General features: G+C 43.5%; 1 protein-coding gene across 3 annotated transcripts in view; it reads left to right on the forward strand.

Annotated features, from left to right (window-relative positions):
- The first annotated feature begins 295 nt into the window (after nt 1-295).
- Nucleotides 296-20,437, forward strand: part of zmp:0000000926 (histone-lysine N-methyltransferase 2A) — a 34,948-nt gene continuing 14,806 nt past the window's right edge. Inside the window, exons 1-2 of one of the 3 annotated variants that reach the window (XM_034694935.1) lie at nt 296-426; nt 15,655-15,751. The gene's annotated coding sequence lies outside the window, so the exon portion shown is untranslated. Of the gene's footprint in view, nt 427-15,584; nt 15,752-17,474; nt 18,028-20,437 lie in introns of those variants that run through there. The other 2 variants (XM_034694938.1, XM_034694936.1) reach the window with 2 other exon arrangements.

Here is a 20,437-nt window from a genome sequence, read left to right on the forward strand (position 1 = left end):
CAAAGGGTCTGCTTTTTCAGGGTTAGTTTTTCTGTGTACACAGCGATCACAGGTCTTTGCTTTGGTTTCCACATCAACTGCCATTCTCGGCCAGTAGAACCTGGTACGAACGAGATCAAGAGTCCTCTATCCTCATGTGACCCATGTCATTGTGCAAGCTCTTCAAAACTAGTGGCCGCAGGTCCTGGGGGAGATCAAGTTCATAGGAGATCTTCTCACCTCACCATTCTGTCGCCTTCGGTAGTGGATATCATTCTGAAGCTCTAATCTGTTTAATTCTTGCAACAGGAGAGGAAGCTCAGGGAGTTCTTTGCGCACTTGGAGGAGTGGGTTCTCCAGATTTCATCTGAAGAATGACCTCATGGAGGCTTGAATCAGCTTGCTGCAGTTCAATGAGATCCAGATCGGACAGTGCTGGAATGACAGGTAAGCCATGTGTGTCATCAGAGGCATAGCAGTCAGGAACAACATCTGCAGACATGGTTAGGGACTCCACAAGTGTTATGTTGCACTGGCCAGAAGCAGAAAGACTGGATGCTCCGACCAAGCCACTTTGACAGATTGCATCAACAATCTCTGGGGAAACCACCTCAGTACAGCTTGCATCAGTCAGATACTGCTGCGTGAACTGGCTAATGCAATCTTGTTCTTTTTGGGTCTGTGCGTCTACGATGTGAAGATTCTCATGGGGTCTTCGGGAAAGAGCATCAGCATCAAGATTCTGTTTATCAGCCCGGTGCTGAAGTTTGAAGGAGTACGTGGACAAAGCAGCCAACCACCTGTAACTGGTTGCATCCAACTTTGCAGATGTTAGTATGTACTGTAGGTCGAGGGATTACTGTCTGTGACTACAGTAAAAGAACCGCCATACAAGAAATCATGGAACTTTTCAGTCACACTCCACTTGAGCGCTAAGAAACTCCAGTTTATGTGCTTGATAGCGTGACTCACTTAGAGATAGACCACGGCTGGCAAAAGCAATGACTCTCAGCTTCCCATCTTGCTCCTGATACAAAGCAGCTCCCAACCCAGTGGTACTGACATCTGGATGCAGGAGATGAGGTTTTGTTGGGTCTGCAAACCCAATAACTGGAGCAGTGGTAAGGCATTGGATGAGGGTGGCAAAAGCATTCTGGCAGTCTGATGTCCATCAACCATCAAAAGGTTGCTTGGGATCATGATATGGCCCAGATATCCTTTTAACTTTTGCAGCTTTACCTGGTGGGGGATAACCATGAGTGAGCTTATTGCAGGGCTTTACAATTGCAGCAAAGTTCTTTATGAACCGCCAGTAGTAGCCTGCGAATACAAGAAAGAATTTAAGCTCCTTTAGTGGGAACTGGCCAGGTTTTTAGGGCATTTACTTTTTCAGGGTCTGTTTCTACCCCGTTTTCTGATACTACATAGACTAGATGGCGCACAGAGGTTTGGAAAAACTTGCACTTTTCAGGAGAGAGTTTCAGTCCATAAGCCTTTAAGCGATTGAGTACTCTTGTCAATCTTTCCTCATGTTCTTCCAGGGTGCTGGAGAAGATTATCAAGTCATCCAGAAAGACAAGACTTTAGATGTAGCTCTCCCATACATTTCTACATCAACCTCTGGAAGGTGCTGGGTGCATTTGTTATACCCTGGGGCATCCGGTTGAATTCCCAAAACCCAAGTGGGGTGATGAAGGCAGATTTAGGCTTGTCAGCTTCTTCAACTTCAATCTGATAGTACCCTGACTTCAAGTCAAGAACTGTGAACCACTTGGACCCTGTCAATGCAGAAAAGGTTTCTTCAAGATGGGGTAATGCATCAGCATCTATTACCGTTTGAAGGTTCAGTTTCCGGTAATCTATGCACAGACGTACATTATTGTTGTGTTTCTTTACAACCCCAATGGGGGAAGAAAATGGGGACTCTGACTCTAGCAGTTCAGCAAGATGCTTGCGAACAGCCTCATAGGCCTAGCTCGATGTTTAAAAGGGGTTTCATCATGGAGGTTGATGTGATGTTTTACCTTGCCTGTTCATCCCAAGTCAAGATCATGATGAGAAAATACCTCAGACATTTAATTGAGCTTGTGGGTGATGTGCTCTTTTCAATCCGATGGTACTGGAGAATCCCCAAAGTTAAAGGTGAGATCAGATTTCTGGGTTTTATCAGAAACAGGAGAGGTTCTCACACTATGCTCAGATATGATGCTGTGGAAATCTTCAAGACTAGCAATGATACATGGGGTGGAATGGAAATAGCTTGCACAGTTTCATTTGTGACCACAACAGGTACATTGTGGGGAGCATGTGTAGGAAGAGTGATAAGACAGCTCTTAACACAATGACCACCAGGCAGGGCATAAAATTAAAATTTTACCTCATCTGCCATTGGCTAGTAACCTCCAAAAATTTCCCGGCCAAAAATATTTTCACTGGCCAATTTTGGTGTTTGTTGCGCCAACAACGAATGGGTTTTGCTTCTGTTTATCCTTCGTGTGTTTGCGGCAAAGGCTGCAACTCATGGTGTGGTTTGTCGGGTCGTAAGTCAGCCAGGACCGAGGTCGGCCAACCTCGTCAATTTTCCAGTTTTCTTTGAAACGTTGTATAGTGACATTATTCCGTTTAGCTTTCTGTTCCTCTTCTTGATCGTCTCCTGCCTCTTTGTTTATACTTTTTGTTTGTGGTGGCCTCACGCTGGGAATGTGTCGCCACATCTTCCTCGAAACGTTCTCCCCGCTAGGCTTCTTCAAGCTAAGGGAATGAATAGAACTCCAGTAGCTGACGTCACGCCGTTCCCGACGTACCAAATCGCAACACAAGTACAGCGCGCCACGGGGTCAAAATTGCCTGACGGTCGACAGAAATGGACGAAAGTATGAAAACAAACCTCACATGCAATACAACATTTTCCATTGGCCACTGGCGGGTGTGTGTTTTTGTTTTACCAGACAAACTAATTTTTTACCCGCCATTGGCGCTTGGCGGATGTTAATTTTACGAACTGCCACCAGGTAATGAGGACTGGTAGGATGTTCCACAATTGCCCAACATCTGCAGACAGACTGTGAACTTTAGCTGAACACTATGACCCTCAGGGATGAGAATGGGAGTCTTTTCTTGCATTCTCACAACTCCTACATTGCCCTCTTTGTGTTGCTGATGTCGTAGTTGAAGAGTCTTCAGCACTGCTCTGTAACCATAGAGACTGGGAAGGTGAGTTGCAGCCTCACTGTCACAAAATTGCTCATAGAGAACTTCAAGAGTATTGGTTCCTATAAGAACCTGAGATGTAGTTTCAGTGTGTACGTCAGGAACAACAAGGGCAAGAGTTGAGATTTCAAAGTCTTCTCCAAGAATGTCTTTAGGATAGGTAACAGTCATTTCAACATATCCAAGAGCAAGATGGCGGCACGTACCTGCAGGTTTAACAGGTTGACCAGATAGATGTTGGTTGTAAAAAGTCTTTGGAACAGTGGTAACTTGGAAACCAGTATCTAAGAGACGGTTACACTCTGAACCAGCTATATTTACTAAAGCTGTACACCTAGAGCCGATTAAACCTTGGGGCAGTTTAGCATATGTTTTCTTAGGAGAAGCATATAGGGGGCACTTCACGTTCACAGGACATGATTTATCTGTCACAGTCCCTGTTTGTCCCTCAACAGGGACTGGTTTTAGTTCAAATGCCAGCTGCACCAGAGTTTTGCTTCTCCTATTTTTAATATTTAGCAATAAACTGCTTTCTCTTTTCTGCAACTAATGCAGGATTGGGCTCACTGTCACACTAGGGTTTGGTATGGCCTTCTTCTCCACACTGAAAACAGTAGCCTGGTTTGGGTCAGGAGACTGTAATTTTCCATGTAGATTATACAGGTCTGACAGCTGGTTTAGTCATAGGAGAGGGCTTAGAATGAAAGGATTTCAGCGTTTACTTAGTGGTAGTAAAGGATGCTAGTTGGCGTACCTCTGCTATTTGTTTGGGAAGTGTTGCTAGAGTAGAACTCACATGTTTGTCCTCATGATAGGCAAACTGGGAATGAGACACTGCTTTCAGCTTTGCACCAAGATGTTGCTTCATATGCACAGCTTTAGCTGCATCTCAATCCTCTTCAGTGTGTAACAACAGTAGCAACTCTGCAAATGACGGGGGACTTGCTTTCTTCTGTTTGAGCTGAAGTTCTGAGATGTGGGAATTATCCCTCAGCAGAATTTAGTAAGAAGATGCTTGTTTACCTCTGCTGCAGACACACCTCCTCTCTTTACTGCAAGGTTCAGGGCCACCTGAAGGCGTTGCAGATAGGCTGATGGTTTCTCACCCGTGTCTCGGAATGTGTCCATAAACTTTGCGAACAGCTCATCGCCATCTTGTACAGTGCCAAAAGCTGAATCAAGCTGCTGTAAATATACAGAAGGAACAGTGTCAGGACTTAAGTGTTTTACGATGTCAGATGCTGGAGGCAGGAGACTCTCAAGGATCTTTCTGGAACGCTGCAAGTCTGACACAGCAGGATCTTTCATGATTAGACCAACACTGGAACGGCATGTATCATAGTCTGTTTCCTGTGGCGGTCAAAGACTTTTTCCAGAGAAAGCTCTGAGTTATCCTCACTCTTTACTATGTGCTCAACAATATACCATTGGACTTCAGGAGGATTCATGTCATGGGCAGTGAAGGTAGGTTTCACTTCAGCATCCTTCTCCGGAAGAGTGGAGAGGGACTTAATGGCTGGTTGGACTCTGGGCTGAAAATATTCTGAGGGGTGATTTGGGTGATGCCTTCACTCCTTTTGCTTCTTCTTCCTCTGCCTCAGTTGAATCAGGGTCAATACCAAAATAATGATAATAATAACTGGAATTTATATAGCGCTTTCAAGAAACCCAAGGGACAAGGAGCTAATGGATCAAACTTGGAAGACCTATTAGCTGCCTATAAGCCACAATGTGAATTAGAACCACAACTATAACCTACACAGGGTATGCCATGGGTCAATAACAAAAGTACCAAGTAAAAGAGTTAAACTGTAGTACCTCAGTCTCCATTTTCAGTGCCGACCAGAGGTCCAGGAGCTCATTCAGAGGTGGGCAAGTCCTCACAATTGCCTGTTGCCGCAAGGCAAATGTGGACTGCATCATTTTTCTGACCAGTGACAAATTCTTCTCAGCCTTCTTAAGTTTCTGCCTCAAGTGCTCGAAGCTTGAGGAGTCCTTCCCTTGAGGAAAGTTGGGAAGAAAGTTGACTTCTGCTCACTTCGGTCTTTTAATGTTGCAGTGTGAAGGTTCACTGTCAGCATTGCTTCTACTTCTTTTTCCAACATTTACAGTAACCTCCTGACAGCCTGTCTCATCTTGTTCCTGTAATTCCCCATCTTAAACTTAATGCTGTTTTTCCATCCATTCCAACCAGTCTCAGATCCTGCTTCCTTCAAGCAGGGATGTTTGACCACGAAAGCCTCAGCTGCCAGCGCTATTTCTCTATCACTTGGGTAGGCTTTTAAGCCATATTTTGCAGATGCAAACTTTTCTAAAATGTCAAGCTTGAGGTCTCTTGTCAACTTTAGGTGTTTGTTTTTCTTCTCAAATTCAGTATTTCTCTCTAAGTTTCAGCTCAACGTCAAATATTTGGGACCTGGAAAAGGACCCGGAGGCCATCTGCTTAGACGTTCTGGAGAGGAAATATTTGTGTGTAAGTGTGTAATAAGTGTGTCGGTGGATGTAAGAGAACTGTAATCTTGTTCCAGTGAGATGTGCACAGCTTTTTGTGGCAGGCCCTCAATGTCAATAAGATAAGTGAGCTGTCCATGAATGTCTGGATCCTCACATAGCAGACCGAAGTTGAGGTCTGTTTCCATTGTATCTTTTATGATCTTTATCAATGCATCAACAGAGTCTGGTCATGAACTAAGTTTTAGTTTCCTCATGCGATCTTTCTCAACAACACAGAGAATCATGGGTTGTGGTGTTGCAGCTGCCATAGTGCTAACAAAGAGACAGAGGTTAAATGTTATTGTCAAAATACACAAACTATGCTGAATTTCACAGTGCAATAATTATAATTATAAAGAATACTCACCATTGGCTGGTCTCAGATATCTTTGACTTGTATGAAGCACTTTGGTTTTAACAGCAGCAAGCCTTCTATCATATAGGCTGATAGTGGGACTGTATCATTCAGACCAGTCTGCAAGTAGAGGGATAGATTATCCTGTGTGACTGATAGCTCTTATGACAGTAGATGCTCTACATACCATGAGTCATAGCCACAACACAGAAAAGACACACAAGACAGATATGTTCTATTTTGCTAAATTTAGACAGCCCACACTAAAGCCCAAGATCCACAGGATGCGTCGCGTTACGTTACGGCTGCGCCGCGCACGTCGCAGCAAATAGGTTCCCATTCAAGTCAATGCTCTAGAGTCCACAGGGCGCGCTGCGGCGTGTCTCAGCTCCGTCTCTGGAGCGTTCCGCCGCGCCGCTCTGCCAGAGATACGCAGGGAGTCTATTTTCGCCGCTCCCCGCGCCCAGCACGCGTCAATCGACACAGAAATGATCGAACTATCCCGGAAGTCAGGCACGAGGATCGTATGCAACATCCGCTCACTTTCAAAATAAACACCATGTGCAAACACAAGATCGTAAATTTCACCACTTCTTCAACATTACGTCATAACCTGTGGCATCGGGCCAGACGTCAGTCTCAAAAGATATCCGACACCATGGACGAGGAAAAGTTTATACTGTGTTGTTCTCGCGCGTTTTGGAGTTATCGAGGGATCTTGAGTTTCCTGCTCCGGAGTGCGCGCCGCTCCAAACACGCATCCTATGGACCAGGGCGAAAGCCCCGGGACAGAGCAGAGCCGTGTCGCAGCCGCAACGCGGCGCACACGCATCCTGTGGACTCCCCGAGTAACTCAGACAGACAAAAACATTCCACAGACATAGTCTTTGCCATCAATGGTCATCTTTGATGTCTGGTAGATTGTGTCACAATTTATTTGTCTTTTAATGTGTACTTGATCAACTTCTGGTAGAGTTGAAAGTATGATGGTGCAGCAAGATGATAAGCCATCATTTGTTGATGTCTAACTGCCATCGTCTTCAAAATATTTTAAAAGTTTCAGCATCATGCACCACTCTCTTAAAAAATCTGTGTTACACTTCAAACCGCATGGTCCACATGTGCACTAGGGGTCCAAGGCATTTTACAAGGGATAATACTCCCCGTAGTGGTGCTTCGGACAAAGCTTAATATCAGGGAAAACCTCTTGCAGTGCTTGCCTGTGTTCAATGAGTTTAAATTCAAAATAGTCTAAGTTTTGATCAGTAAAGGATGGGCACAGTGCCAGCTCCACCACCTCTTTCAGTTCCATCAAAACAGCCCATGCACCATCACCCTCTGGTACCACACTGCCTACAAGCAATGGAAGCAGTCGGAGCAGAGTTGCATTTTCATGCTCATTCCCTCCTATTGTTCCACGAGACAGACGTGTTTTCAGAATTGGCTGAGGCTTATCCACTTTATAAATGTGCTGATCAGGGAATGTTAGAATCTTTTGGTTTAAATACTCTAAAGTGAAGTACTTCAGTCGGATCATCTCTTTAATGCAAAGAGACAGCACCAAAGGAATGATATCTTCCAGAAGATCATGTAGGATATCTGGAGGAAAACCTGTGATTGGATGGAAGAAATCCAGGGACTCACTCAAGACACAGTCACTTTTAACAACAAAGTGACTGCTCACAGTGTCACTTCTCTCACATGTTGCATATGAAGATCCTGGATGGCTTTGGTTTCTTTGAAAAAACCCTTTCTCGCCGACTTCCGCTGCTTGAAACTGTTCTGTTGTGGCCATACAGAACCTGCAAACATGGTCTGTTTTAAATGATTCTACAAAGCCACTCAACCCATGGGCAGCCAGATTGTCTGCAGAAACACAAAAGATGGTGCTTTTGACATTCTGACCAACTCTTTCGATAAAGACACCATCCTGTTCAAGAGTATGAACATCATGCAGCAGTGGAGCAAGTACAGCTGCGTATCCTTTTTAGGGAGGTCTGACACTTTTTCTAGTATTGCTACCTGTATTATGTGTAATGCTGATCTGTATTTTGATGGCACATTGGCAAGGACCCAGTATACAGCACAAAGTTTGTGAATTTAGCGTGATGTACCAAGTGGGTTGGCAATCTCAAGATCATCGATGTATATCAGCAGTGGTAGGATGTGATCCCTGGTTGACAGCGAACCATTTTCAATGAAATAAGAGCCATTAGAGCATGACACATATTGACTCAGGAGGTTACAGGATACTGTGGACCAAGGCACCAAAATAAATACACAAAGAGATAAAGAAGCAGAAAAATACAGAGGTAAAGAAAAGAGAAAGTAAGAAGGAAAAGAAGAAAAATAAAATAAACTAAAGTAGTGAAATAAAAAGAGTAAAAGAGTGTGTGTTTGTTAATGTATGTGGGTTTCATGTATTAAGTGTACTGTGTATTACGTGTGTGCATGATGTGTGGTATGAGCTCAGGCAGCAGTGAATGGGCAGAGGTTTCTGGGTTATGGAGGGTTCAGTGGGTGGAGGTCTTTTGGAGTTGAATGATGACAGACGGGGGGGGGAGTTGACTGTGGCGTGTGCTTCCTTGATGGTTTTCCGGAGGGCAGGGTTGTTGGTGGCACATGATAGGAATCTCAGGGCTATATTGTCTGATGGTCTGGATGCCTGATTTGGAGTGGATGTAGTGGTTGCTGATGAAGGGTGGGAGTCTGTGGGCCAATTTGAGTGCTTTGTACTGTATTAACTGTAGATGGTGAAGTTGGTGGTCTGAGAGGTTGATCCAGGCTGGGACGGAGTATTCAAATAGTGGGATGTATGTGAGGTAAACTTTGGTTATTGTGGAGGGTGATGCGCCATACTTTCCGCAGAGGGCTTTGAGGTGGTTCAGAAAGGTGTGTGCTTTGTGTTCCAGGTTATTGATGTGTTTGGTCCAGGTTACTGATGTGTTTGGTCCAGGTCATTGATATGTTTGGTCCAGGTTACCAATGTGTTTGGTCCAGATCATTGATGTGTTTGGTCCAGGGCATTGATGTGTCTGATGTGTTTGGTCCAGGTCATTGATGTGTCTGATGTGTTTGGTCCAGATTACTGATGTGTTTGGTCCAGGTCATTGATGTGTTTGGTCCAGGTTATTGATGTGTCTTGTGTTGGTCCAGGTCATTGATGTGTTTGGTCCAGGTCATTGATATGTTTGGTCCAGGTTACTGATGTGTTTGGTCCAGGTCATTGATATGTTTGGTCCATGTCATTGATGTGTTTGGTCCAGGTCATGTGTTTGGTCCAGGTTACTGATGTGTTTGGTTCAGGTTACTGATGTGTTTGGTCCAGATCATTGATGTGTTTGGTCCAGGTCATTGATATGTTTGGTCCAGGTTACTGATGTGTTTGGTCCAGGTCATTGATGTGTTTGGTCCAGGTCATTGATGTGTTTGGTCCAGGTCATTGATATGTCTTGTGTTTGGTCCAGTTCATTGATGTGTTTGGTCCAGGTCATTGATATGTCTTGTGTTTGGTCCAGGTCATTGATGTGTCTGATGTGTTTGGTCCAGGTTACTGATGTGTTTGGTCCAGGTCATTGATGTGTTTGGTCCAGGTTATTGATGTGTCTTGTGTTTGGTCCAGGTCATTGAATGTTTGGCCAGGTCACTGATGCGTTTGGTCCAGGTCATTGATGTGTTTGGTCCAGGTCATTGAATGTTTGGTCCAGAGTGGTCATAGAAAGTTCAGATAGAGGCACCTTTATGGTGACAGTCAACACCCTTATATCAACAGAGTTGGAGTCCAGTACTAATGTAAAAGATGTTAAGAGAAGTGTGTATGTGTGTGTTTGTGTGTATGTTATGTTTACATCACTTAAACGTATATAAAGAACGTGTCTAACAGCCATCGGGAGGAGACTTTATCTGGCATTAGTCGTCCTCCTGGCATCCACAGGGCTTGTCCGATACAGGTGTTGTTCATTGTATTAAACGTATTACTATACAAGCAAGCCAGTGTCACGAAGTTCCTTCTAAGTCTATACATCACGGGCTGTCTAGATACGACACAGGTCATGTTGCTTTGGAAGGTGATGTCGAGGAATGTTGCCCGCTTGCTGGTGTTGATTGTCTGGTTGTGAAGTGTGAGGTTGATGCAGGTGTTGGTTCCGGGTGAAGATGACACATTGAGTTTTGACAGTGTTGAGGGTGATTCTCCAGAGTTTTGTCCAGTCTTCTATTTAGTGATGCATTGCAGTTTGGAGGCGGCGAGCTGTGGGGATTTGGATGTGGACCAGTAGCAGAGATCATCGGTGAACTGTGAAACTTTGGCTATGGTGGATGGGGGGTAGTAGATGTCAGAGATGTAGAGGAGGAAGAGGAGGTGGCTGAGGACTGAACCTTGGGGGACTCCTGCTTGGGGGGTGAAGGGGGTGGAGATGGAGATGGAGACTTTGACCTTGATTTGTCAGTGACTGAGAAAGTTTGTGTTGATGGGTTGGATGGGTTTTGGGAGTTTGAGGTTATTGTCCAGAAGTCGGTAGATGAGTCCAATATGCCATACTTTGTCGAATGCTTTTTCTATATCAAAGAATATTGCCAGGGTGATGTGTTTTTTATTGACATTTCTGTAGATGTCTTCTGATAACCGGAGGATGTTGTCTGTGGTGGTTATGCCTTTTCTGAATCCTGCTTGGTGAAGTGAGAGTAGTCCGAGGGATTCTATGTGGTTGGTGAGTCGTGAGGTGAGTATGCGTTCAAACAGTTTATCAATATGGCTGAGGAAGCTGATGGGGTGGTAGCTTGTGGGGTTGTGGGGATCTTTGCCGGGGTTAATAGATCATTGTGATGACTGCTGTTTTCCCAGGTGAGGGGAAGTGTCAGTAGTGTTATGAGGCAGGTGGGGAAGAGCTGTCCAAGGTGCTGAAAGAAGGTGACTGGAGCTTGAGTGATGAGGATGGGATGGGGGGGGGGGGGGGGGGGGGGGGGGGTTAGTGGCTGCTTTGCCAACTTACAAAAACACTTTTGAAATAATAAAATCACTTTTTGTTCCCATTCTCCCAAATCGCGTTTCTTATGGCAACGCTGAGCTGTCTCTGCTGGAGTTCACCAATGTGTTTGCCTCCTCCACCAAGACCTCCAACTCCATGGCTTCAAACTTCATTTTTCGTTTACGGCCACTCTGCTCTCCAAACTCTCCATGGTGACAGCCGGTAGCACACGCAAAATCCTAATTTAAGGGCAGTCCCCACCACTTTTGCACCTGTTATCAATTGCGTGTACACGCAATCATAGTAGATTACGCGCAACAAGCCCTTAAATACGACGTGCAATTGTTGTGTTTTCATACGCAATTTAGCGCTCGTTATTTTGGTCTTAGTAGATCAAGCCCTAAGATATAGTAACACAACTTTTAAAAAGTGGAAAACAAATAAAAAGTAAAAAAGTGAACGTAAATTTAACAATAAATGACGCTTTTATGTCACTTTCCCCGCTCTACTAGTTTTATGTGACTTTCCCAGCTACATTAACACTAGCTCACCATTATCGACCTCAAAACATTTAAAAATACCTGACAAGGAAAGGTGATGAACATCGATAGAAAAAATACACGGTAAGAAATACAATCCTGAATACTGTCAAAATTGAGCGCAAATCCACAGGAGACATTTTACCTTGTGTTGACCTTGTTCCCACAGATCGACCATTACTAACATCACTGAGGTTAATGACGTTGGTGACATCAGACGCATGCACTGATATTAAAATAAAAGATATAAGTCAAATGAAATCATATTTTTGGAGTGATGCTTACTTAATCTGCAAAAGAGTTCATGTTAATCAAACATTTTTAGTATGTATAACTTATAAAGGCACAAGACGTCACATCAACTCAAAATATTTAAGTGAGTAGAGCTTTTTTCTGTATTCAAGTTTACCCAACGTACTATAATTAATTATTTTTAGTTTGGGTTGACAGTGATGTGTTGAGGCTGCAGTCCTTGTTGTAGTGGTTTCCAGTTCTGTCTTTGACCCTTTGCTGCATGTCACCCCCACTCTACTCCTCACATCTCCCCCTCTCTTCAGCTTTCCCTTCTTGTGCAGGCAAAAAAAAGCCCCAATAAGAAATGACCTAAAAAAAAGCCCCACCCTCTTCTTCTTTCACCCAGACCACTCCAAAGACATGCCCAGGCGATGCATTAGTCATAAATATACAGTATTGCTATTTATTAACACATTTCCAGAGAAGTTGTTACAGGTTCCTTCAGAGGTTACCTGGATACTTAATAATCCTGCGATGTGCAAGTTACTGCAAGTGTCTAACTGATGGACTAGCATATCAAATCAAGAGCAGCATTCCTTTAGATTATCTTGAAGCTATGGGACGTTGCTCTCCTTTGTTTGTGGGTGACCACTGAACAAGTTGTGTGGCATTGTTCCCTTGTATGTGACTTTTTTTAAATGTTGCATCACATTTACATTGTTAATTTGAATTTTTTTTTCAGTAGTTTGATCTACTTTTTCCAAGTAGCTCCAGTTATCCAAACTAGATTTTTTTCCTCTGGTGGCTTTGATGTTGGACAGCTTCTTCCGATGTGAGGTAATTGGAAGCTTGCAGAGCTATGATTTTAAAGTAGCTCCCCCAAACACTGAAGGCCACCGTTTTCCCAAGATGCACGGGCCAAGCTCAGCTCAGTTTAGTTGGTTGGAGTCGAGGGAGTTAAGGGTTATTTTATCCCACTTCACCACTGATACTTTCATTTGGGACTAGAAACACTGAAGTCAACTGAGGCAAACACAAAAGGGCAATTTTTGAGAGACAAAGACTGTGAATCCAACACAGGGCCAAATCTACTAAAGGTTTGCGTTTATAAAAACATGTGTAAACTTGATAGCGTGCCGCAGCTGATGAACTAACCGGGCGCACCAAGGTTTCTATCTGTCAAATGAGCAAAATAGCACACGCACTCGTTTTAGCTGGTTTGCCCTCATGAATATGCAGTATACATGTTGATTATTAGAACAAAATACTGGGAGGAGGAGACGCAAATGTAATCATTTAACACTCGCAATGTGATTTATCAAACCTGAAACTGATTGCGGTCTGTGTTTTGCGGCTTTATTTAACACGTTTGAAAGGCAGGTGCAAACTGGCACAGCGATACGCCCAAATGGCTGCCTTCATTGTTGTAAGAAGGAGTTATAGTTGCAAAGACAGTTAACGGTGAGAGATAATCTTCTGTGCGCATGTCAACATATTTGACTGTCAGCAATAAAAAGTAGAGACACATCGTCTATCCAGCAATGTCATTTTTGAGCTGCTGGATGACCTAATTAGGGGCTGATTTGGAGCCGGTCACAAAAAGGAGCTATGCCATATCTCCTATGGAAAAACTCCTTGCAACACTGCATTTTCTTGCGTCTGGATCATTCCAGCGCACCATCACAGTAAGTGCCAGCGTCTCCCAGTGTCCACCCGAGCATAATGAATGTTCATCTCCTGTGCTATCCCCTCCCTGTTCATTCGCTAGTGGCTCAGTTGAAGGACTGCCACTGTATGACCTCCCGACTGTTGCCAGGGCATTGACGGCCATTGTCAGCCCAGACACAGCACTGACCAGCTGCCTCGTGTGCGCAACGATGGTCCGAATGTCACGGCGGAGGGCGCGCACCACATTGGACACAGCTCTCACCTCCTGTGCAATGGCCAGTAACCCATCTGTCTGGTTTCTTTGTTGCTGCAGCAACTCTCGATCAATGTCTTCATAACAATCTGGACGCCTGCGGGGCTCTGCTGAGGGGTTTTCTGGTCTGATTTGAGGAGTGCTGCTGGGATTGTCAGACATCTGATGAAGATTCTCCATTTAAGGAAATAAAGGAGTTTCTTTTTTTTACGGTAATGACAAACAACTTACAGAAACATTTTTCAAATAATGAAATACGTTTTTTTTTTCCATTCTCCCAAATCGCGTTTCTTCTGGCAACGCTGAGCTGTCTCTGCTGGAGTTCACAGATGTGTTTATTTGCCACCTCCACCAAGACCTCCAACTCCGGGGCTTCAAACTTCATTTTTCGTTTACGGCCACTCTGCTCTCCCAAACTCTCCATGGTGACAGCCGGTAGCACACGCGAAATCCTAATTTAAGGGCAGTCCGAACCACCTTTGCACCTGTTATCAATTGCGTGTACACGCAATCATAGCAGATCACCCTCAACACACCCTAATAGCACGTGCAATTGTTTTGTTTGCACACGCAATTAAGCGCTTGTTATTTGGGATCTTAGTAGATCAGTCCCATAATGTTTTCATCTGTTTCTGATCATGTATGAGTGGCTTGGAGAGTTTCTTTCCTTTGTTTCTGTCAGATAGATATGGTTTCATGCTGTTAGCATCCAGTAACAAATAAACCGATCCTTATATTACTGTAAGCCATCAAACCATCTGAACAGATACAGGTTTGAAATAAATTTAAATAGCTAATTTAGAACATATTAAAAAAAAAGAGAAAAAGGTTTAAGTTAAGGTTGTGAACTTAGCTGACAGTTGAGTTAGACACACAGCTTTGGTGAACCTGTCAGGTGTGTTAGACTGTTTTCGTTTCTCTCTCAAGAAAGTAATTGATTTATCACTTATAGATGCTCTACATCAGGGGTTCCCAAAGTGTGGGTCAGGATCCCCTGGAAGGGTCGCGAGACACAAATGGAGGGTTGTGAGATGTCTTCCAGAATTATTTATTTTTAAATGATCTGAAAATAGTACATTTTACCCATTATAGTAAAAAATATTGACAAAAATAGTAGCTAAACTTGAAATAAAACTAAAAAATATAAAATAATGAGTTTTCTGCCTTTCTTTTGCCAGATGACTCCTAAGTTTAGGGTTAGTGAACAGTTAATTATCAAAAGCATCAGTAGCTGTAGGTTAATTCATAACAGCACAGGAAACACAGCCACATGCTCATATAGGTAGGGTCTGTTTCTTAAGAGCAGCTAAATGAAGCCACATTAAATCACTTTGAGGGACAGTGGGGTCGCAAGTCTTTGGGACCTATATTTTGGGGGTCATGGGTGGAAAAGTTTGGGAACCGCTGCTCTACATCATGCTGTCATCAAATTCCTGCATTGATCCTAACCCTCTTTTTTTTGTAAGCAATATTTAACATTTTTTGATTATGTGTCTTTTTTATACTGTTAACTGATAACTCTCAGCTTTACTGTCTCTTGGAGTCAGATTTTCCCCTACACTGATTTTGGCTTTGAAACTTGAGTAAATTATTAAAACTTTAAGAACAAAACCAAAGAAACACACATCGTTCGAGTATAAAAATCCAGTTTAATTTCACGTTCCTTTTTTTTTTTTTTTAGGTTATATTTTTGGGCCTTTTTGCCTTTATTTCATAGGACAGCTGAAGAGAGACAGGAAATGTGGGGAGTAGAGAGCGGGTAAGACATGCAGGAAATGGTCGACTGGCTAGGAATCGAACCGGTGACCCCTGCAACGAGGACTGTGGCCTCTGTACATGGGGTGCTTAGACTGCTAGGCCACCAGTGCTCCTAATTTCACATTCTTAATCATAATCATAATTTTTCAGAAAATAGAGTCAATGTCTTCTTCTTGTTCTATTTACGCTTATGTTTAGGATGTTGTAGAGCGAATGCAGAAGTGAGACTGGGAGAGAGAAAAAAGGAGAGAGGAAATGATACCAAGACGTTTGGCCTGTGCAGTGCCTAATGATCGTAAGAGCAAAAGAAACACACACGCACATGAACACACACACAAGCCATGTGATCTCATGATAAGTGCGGTAGTCACACTCTCCCACTCTTTATGGTTGTTTAATCACTATCTCCCTCCCACTTCTGGGCTTCAGTCAAACAGAAACTTTCAACAGATAATGCTTATGCGACATGAAGTTACTGATGACCTTTGTTAAAAACACCAGAGATGGAAATGTTAAGCTGAGAGAACACAAACTAATTGAAAACACATACATATGTTAGAATGGTGATAAAGTATGGAGACATTTAAACTTTGTGCTGATGACTCAAATTCTGAAGGTGGGGTGTATTAGTTTATAATAGATCTAACTATTACGCCACTGACTAAAAAAGAGAATGATCTCTGCAGGTAATAAGGCTGTGATGCATTTGCAATCATAGCTCTGACAGTTTCAGAGAAATGGTGACCAGAATGAGTCTGATGATTGTGGAAGCACAAAAATAATAATCTAATCTAGTTATAAGTAGACTAAGAATAAGAGTAGTATGAAACCATGTTTTTGAAGCTTACTGTAACTTTTAAAGGTCTTGGCAGAATTTTCTTTAGAGGTCCACTATTAGTTAAAACTTTTAAAGTGTTAACATTTTTTATTTAATTTCTGCACCCTGGTATGGTTCCTATAAATGCAAACAGAACTTTTAATTAGAAATATGGAAATAAAAAATGTAATGTCTCTTTAAGAAGCTATTTTTACTGACTTATGATTGATAAATAATTCAGTATATGTTTACCCTTTCATGCCCACTAACAGAGTTTTACTATTGATGTGGGGAAATGTTACATTTAAAAATAAAAAATGAATTTCTTAATCCTGCATGGGTGACTGTGATCACAGGTAAATAAAGATCTTACTTGGCAGGTCATAGAATCCAATTCCCTTTGACATTGTGCTGTAGAGAGATCACTGTCATGTAAGCTGCATGCGATCTGGCTTGACCTGTCCCGACACTCACAGCTCTGGACCTGAGTCAAATGTTTTGGCCATGATGACGAAGCCAAAAAAGATAGTGGAAGTGCCCAGTCACATGTGGTTGAAGACTTTAAAGTAAGAATTTGTCAGCAAGAAAGAAAAGTACATGTTTATTCTAAAAGGTTGTTCAGATAAAGTAGAAGATGTATTAATTAAAAAAAGTTAATCTTATTCAAACATAAGTTGTTTTTTTTTCTTCAGCTTTGTCTTCTTAAAAATGAGTCTGTGTTTATTGCACACAGTTGTCTCAGCCTGATAAAGGAAGCCCCTTTTGGGAGTTTATATCAGGTCATGTGTGATGGGAACTGGGGCACACAGCACTGTAAAGAGAGCATATGACTCAATGTTACATTACACAGGACATTCCCATACCTCACTGTGCTTTCACAATAAGATGTGTGAGTGGTCTTTTGTGGTTTCATGCTTGAAAGAAAAGCACATGATGCCACTGCACGCAGATCATGACCAAGTGATTAAGCTAAAAGAGAACTTATGACTGAGATGAAATGCTCTATGTATCAGATATGAACAGCTGCTATTACACTTCACCTGCCTTAACATGTCAGTACTTAGTGATTATGATTAGCCCGCTCACCTACTAATGTGTGCCCAGCGAGCGCACCTTTCACATCATCCCCGTGGGCTGCGATTGGCTGCTGGGCTAAGAGGCTGAGGTGTTGCAGCAAATAGCGCGAGCCGTGGGCCGGTCCATTCTGCAGATCGAGGGAGGTTAATGAGTGAAGCCGCTGGGCTATCAGCCAAACATGAGCAGCAATGCTAAGGCTCCCACAATGAGCCTGACTGTATTACCACTGAGCTCTGTCTAATTATACACTCCCGGAGAGGGCGAGCGAGAGGGAGGCAGAGCATATTAGGCAGGGGAAAGAAAAAGTTATCAAGTGTCAGCGTGTGTCACAGAGCAAACTCAGAGATTGAGAGTTGTAAGGGTGAGATAGACAGAAGGTGTGTGTCAGGAAAGGGAAGAGACACAGAGGGAGGAGGGTGGGAGAGATCAAGCAAGCTGGGTAGAGAGAAAAGAGCGCACTCACAGGGAGAGAGAGAGAGAATGAGAGAGAGAGAGCAAAGAGGCGTTTAGAGAGTGAGAAGGAGTAGAGGCAGGAATAGGATGAAGGGAGGGGAGGCTGAGCAGTAGAGAAGAGGAAGAGACTTGCAGTCTCAAAACTGGATATTCCTACGTGCCTGCTGCTGCCTGATCCAATGAGCAAACTCTCTGCTACCTGCTACGCAAAGGCACCCGGCGAGGTATGTGACCACACTGTTCCTCCGCTGAGTGTGAGTGTGAGTCTGTGTGTGTGTGTGTGTGTGTGTGTGTGTGTGTGTGTGTGTGTGCGTGTGTGTGTGCGCGCGCGCGTGTGTTTGTGTGTGCGCATGGGAGAGACGGAGCGCAGGTGTGAGCAACTTTGAATGAAGGGATAAATAGACTGTGCTGAATGCTCTGAAGGAAACAAGGTTTAGGAGTTAGAGTACAGAAGAGACATGTCATCCTGAAAGTGAGTGAGCTGGGTTAATTATAGTGGGAAAATATGCCTGAAGTGTGTGCGTGCGTGTGATGGTGTGTGTGTGTGGTGTGTGTGTGTGTGTGTGTGTATGAGCATGTGGTGTAAACACTCATGTAAGCCGGCACCTGTGTGTGGGGGTTTTGTGCGCGTGGAAGAGAATAACAAAGAGAGTGTGAAAAGAGTGTGACTGATCCAGAGACAAGGAGTGTGTGAGGAAGACAGAGACAGACAGACTGAGAGAGAGAGAGAGAGAGAAGAGAGAGGTGGAGGTCCATCACTCAGACTGACGGCAAGATCAGGACTTTCAGAATTAGAGCAGTGGGCTTAAATAGCCCTGGTCCAGAGATAGCCAGGGGCCCTGGAGGAGCCCGCTTAAACTGGGAGGCACGGATATAAGATTGGTGAGGGTGGCGTTAGTGGTGTCGGGGAATATTTGGAAAGAGGTAGAAAGAGTGAGGAGGATGGGGAAGGAATGGGAGGTGCAGATGTTGGGGGGCAGGGATTCATTATGATCAAAGGGAGGATCTGCAGGTGCATCAAGCATCTAAGGTCCAACTTTTTCCTTCAACCAGTGCTCAGGATAAATGAGAAAACAGGCACTTGAAGAACTTCAAACGTCATCTTAAATATTTAATCACAACTTCCCTTCAAAAGGGACTTCAAATTTCTGCTTCTGCATCCCTCCCATGTTTTTAACCGAATCCCTCCATATTTCCTCCCACCGAGGATGAAGAAATACTACGCCAGTGTGCACGATTATGATTTCTGTGTGTCTATTTCTGCTCCAGCAGGCGCTGTCCTTCTGCTGCAGTGATACCACATAAGCTGCCTATAGGAACACTTCCCAGGTTCAAACAGTTTGCAGCTATAGATGTCTTTCAAGCGAGACGTACAACATTTGTCCCCACTGACTTAATTCACTTATTTCAATTATGAGGCCAATGTGCTGGCGTGTTCAGGAAGTCCTCTGTCACTGAGAGATTGCTCCTAGAAATGCCCATTTTGAGTAGTACGCAATTACAAAGTGTGCGTCACATGCTGCTGGGGGGTTTTATTTGTAGTCTCCACAGTTGTATTTGTCTTTTTTTTTGTTCTGGAAGCAGGCACTCCATGGTGTACCAGTGACAGTCTGAACCAAGGTGGTACTCCAGCTGTTGTCAGGTGGCTTCAAAAACCAGATCTCCTGTGTTTGATACGTCTTGTTTTTTTTCTGACTTACTCAGACAACAAAACCTGAAGCTTTGTTTTGAGTCTGGCTGTGTACCAGAGAGGTTCCCCTCATGAATGATGTAAAGCTGACAAAGAGTAACTGAATATTGGTTTGTTTCTATTTCTTTTGGGAAACAGAAATACAACTTGTCTCTGTGTGCTGAATGAGATATACAGCATGTGCTCTAGTCCAATGTTTCTTAGAGTACTGTCACCCTAAAGAGCAGAACGGGCCTCTTGTGAGAGAAGGTTGAGTGGCTGCTGGCCCTTTAAGAGGTCTATTTTTACAGGGGCACACTCATGCATGGAGCGAGGCGCACAGAGGAGGCAGTGGCACACGCAGACTCTATCTGCTCTGCCTCACTTCTGTGACTCTACACAACACATCTATAGGAGTTTACCCTTGTGACCAAGCGGCTGACAGGGAGTCATGAAACTTGTTCGGCCTGGAGAGAGGAGCATGTGCTTTTCTAACGCAAGCTCCAACAAGAATATCATCAAAACAAGAAGTATGAGGTTTTCACCCGACATGAGGAATCAGCCCTTTTCAAGTGGATCTCTCTGAAGTCTAGAAGTGATAATGAGTGGGAGCTTGCAATAAAGACACCCTTATGCACACTGTACACGAATGTGCCAGCATTCCCACATACTTGTTTTGATATGCAGATAGCTATGAAAGAAATCTGAAAACATTCATGCCCCCTCTTACAAACACATACACTTTAGTTTACTTACACCCACACACTCCTCGAAAGAAACCACGAAATGAGCACATTTCAGAACATTTTTACACAAACACATCCATGCACTTAGAGGTGCAAATAGTGCTGTTCACCCACGCAAAAAAATTACTTATACATCCTCAATATCTGGACCTAAAATTATCTTCTTCTTATGCAATGTGCACGTTATATAATTCATGGCCTGTCATTATCACAGCGCTT

Source organism: Notolabrus celidotus, chromosome 11 (assembly GCF_009762535.1).
Source record: "Notolabrus celidotus isolate fNotCel1 chromosome 11, fNotCel1.pri, whole genome shotgun sequence".
NCBI classification, from domain to species: Eukaryota; Metazoa; Chordata; class Actinopteri; order Labriformes; family Labridae; genus Notolabrus; species Notolabrus celidotus.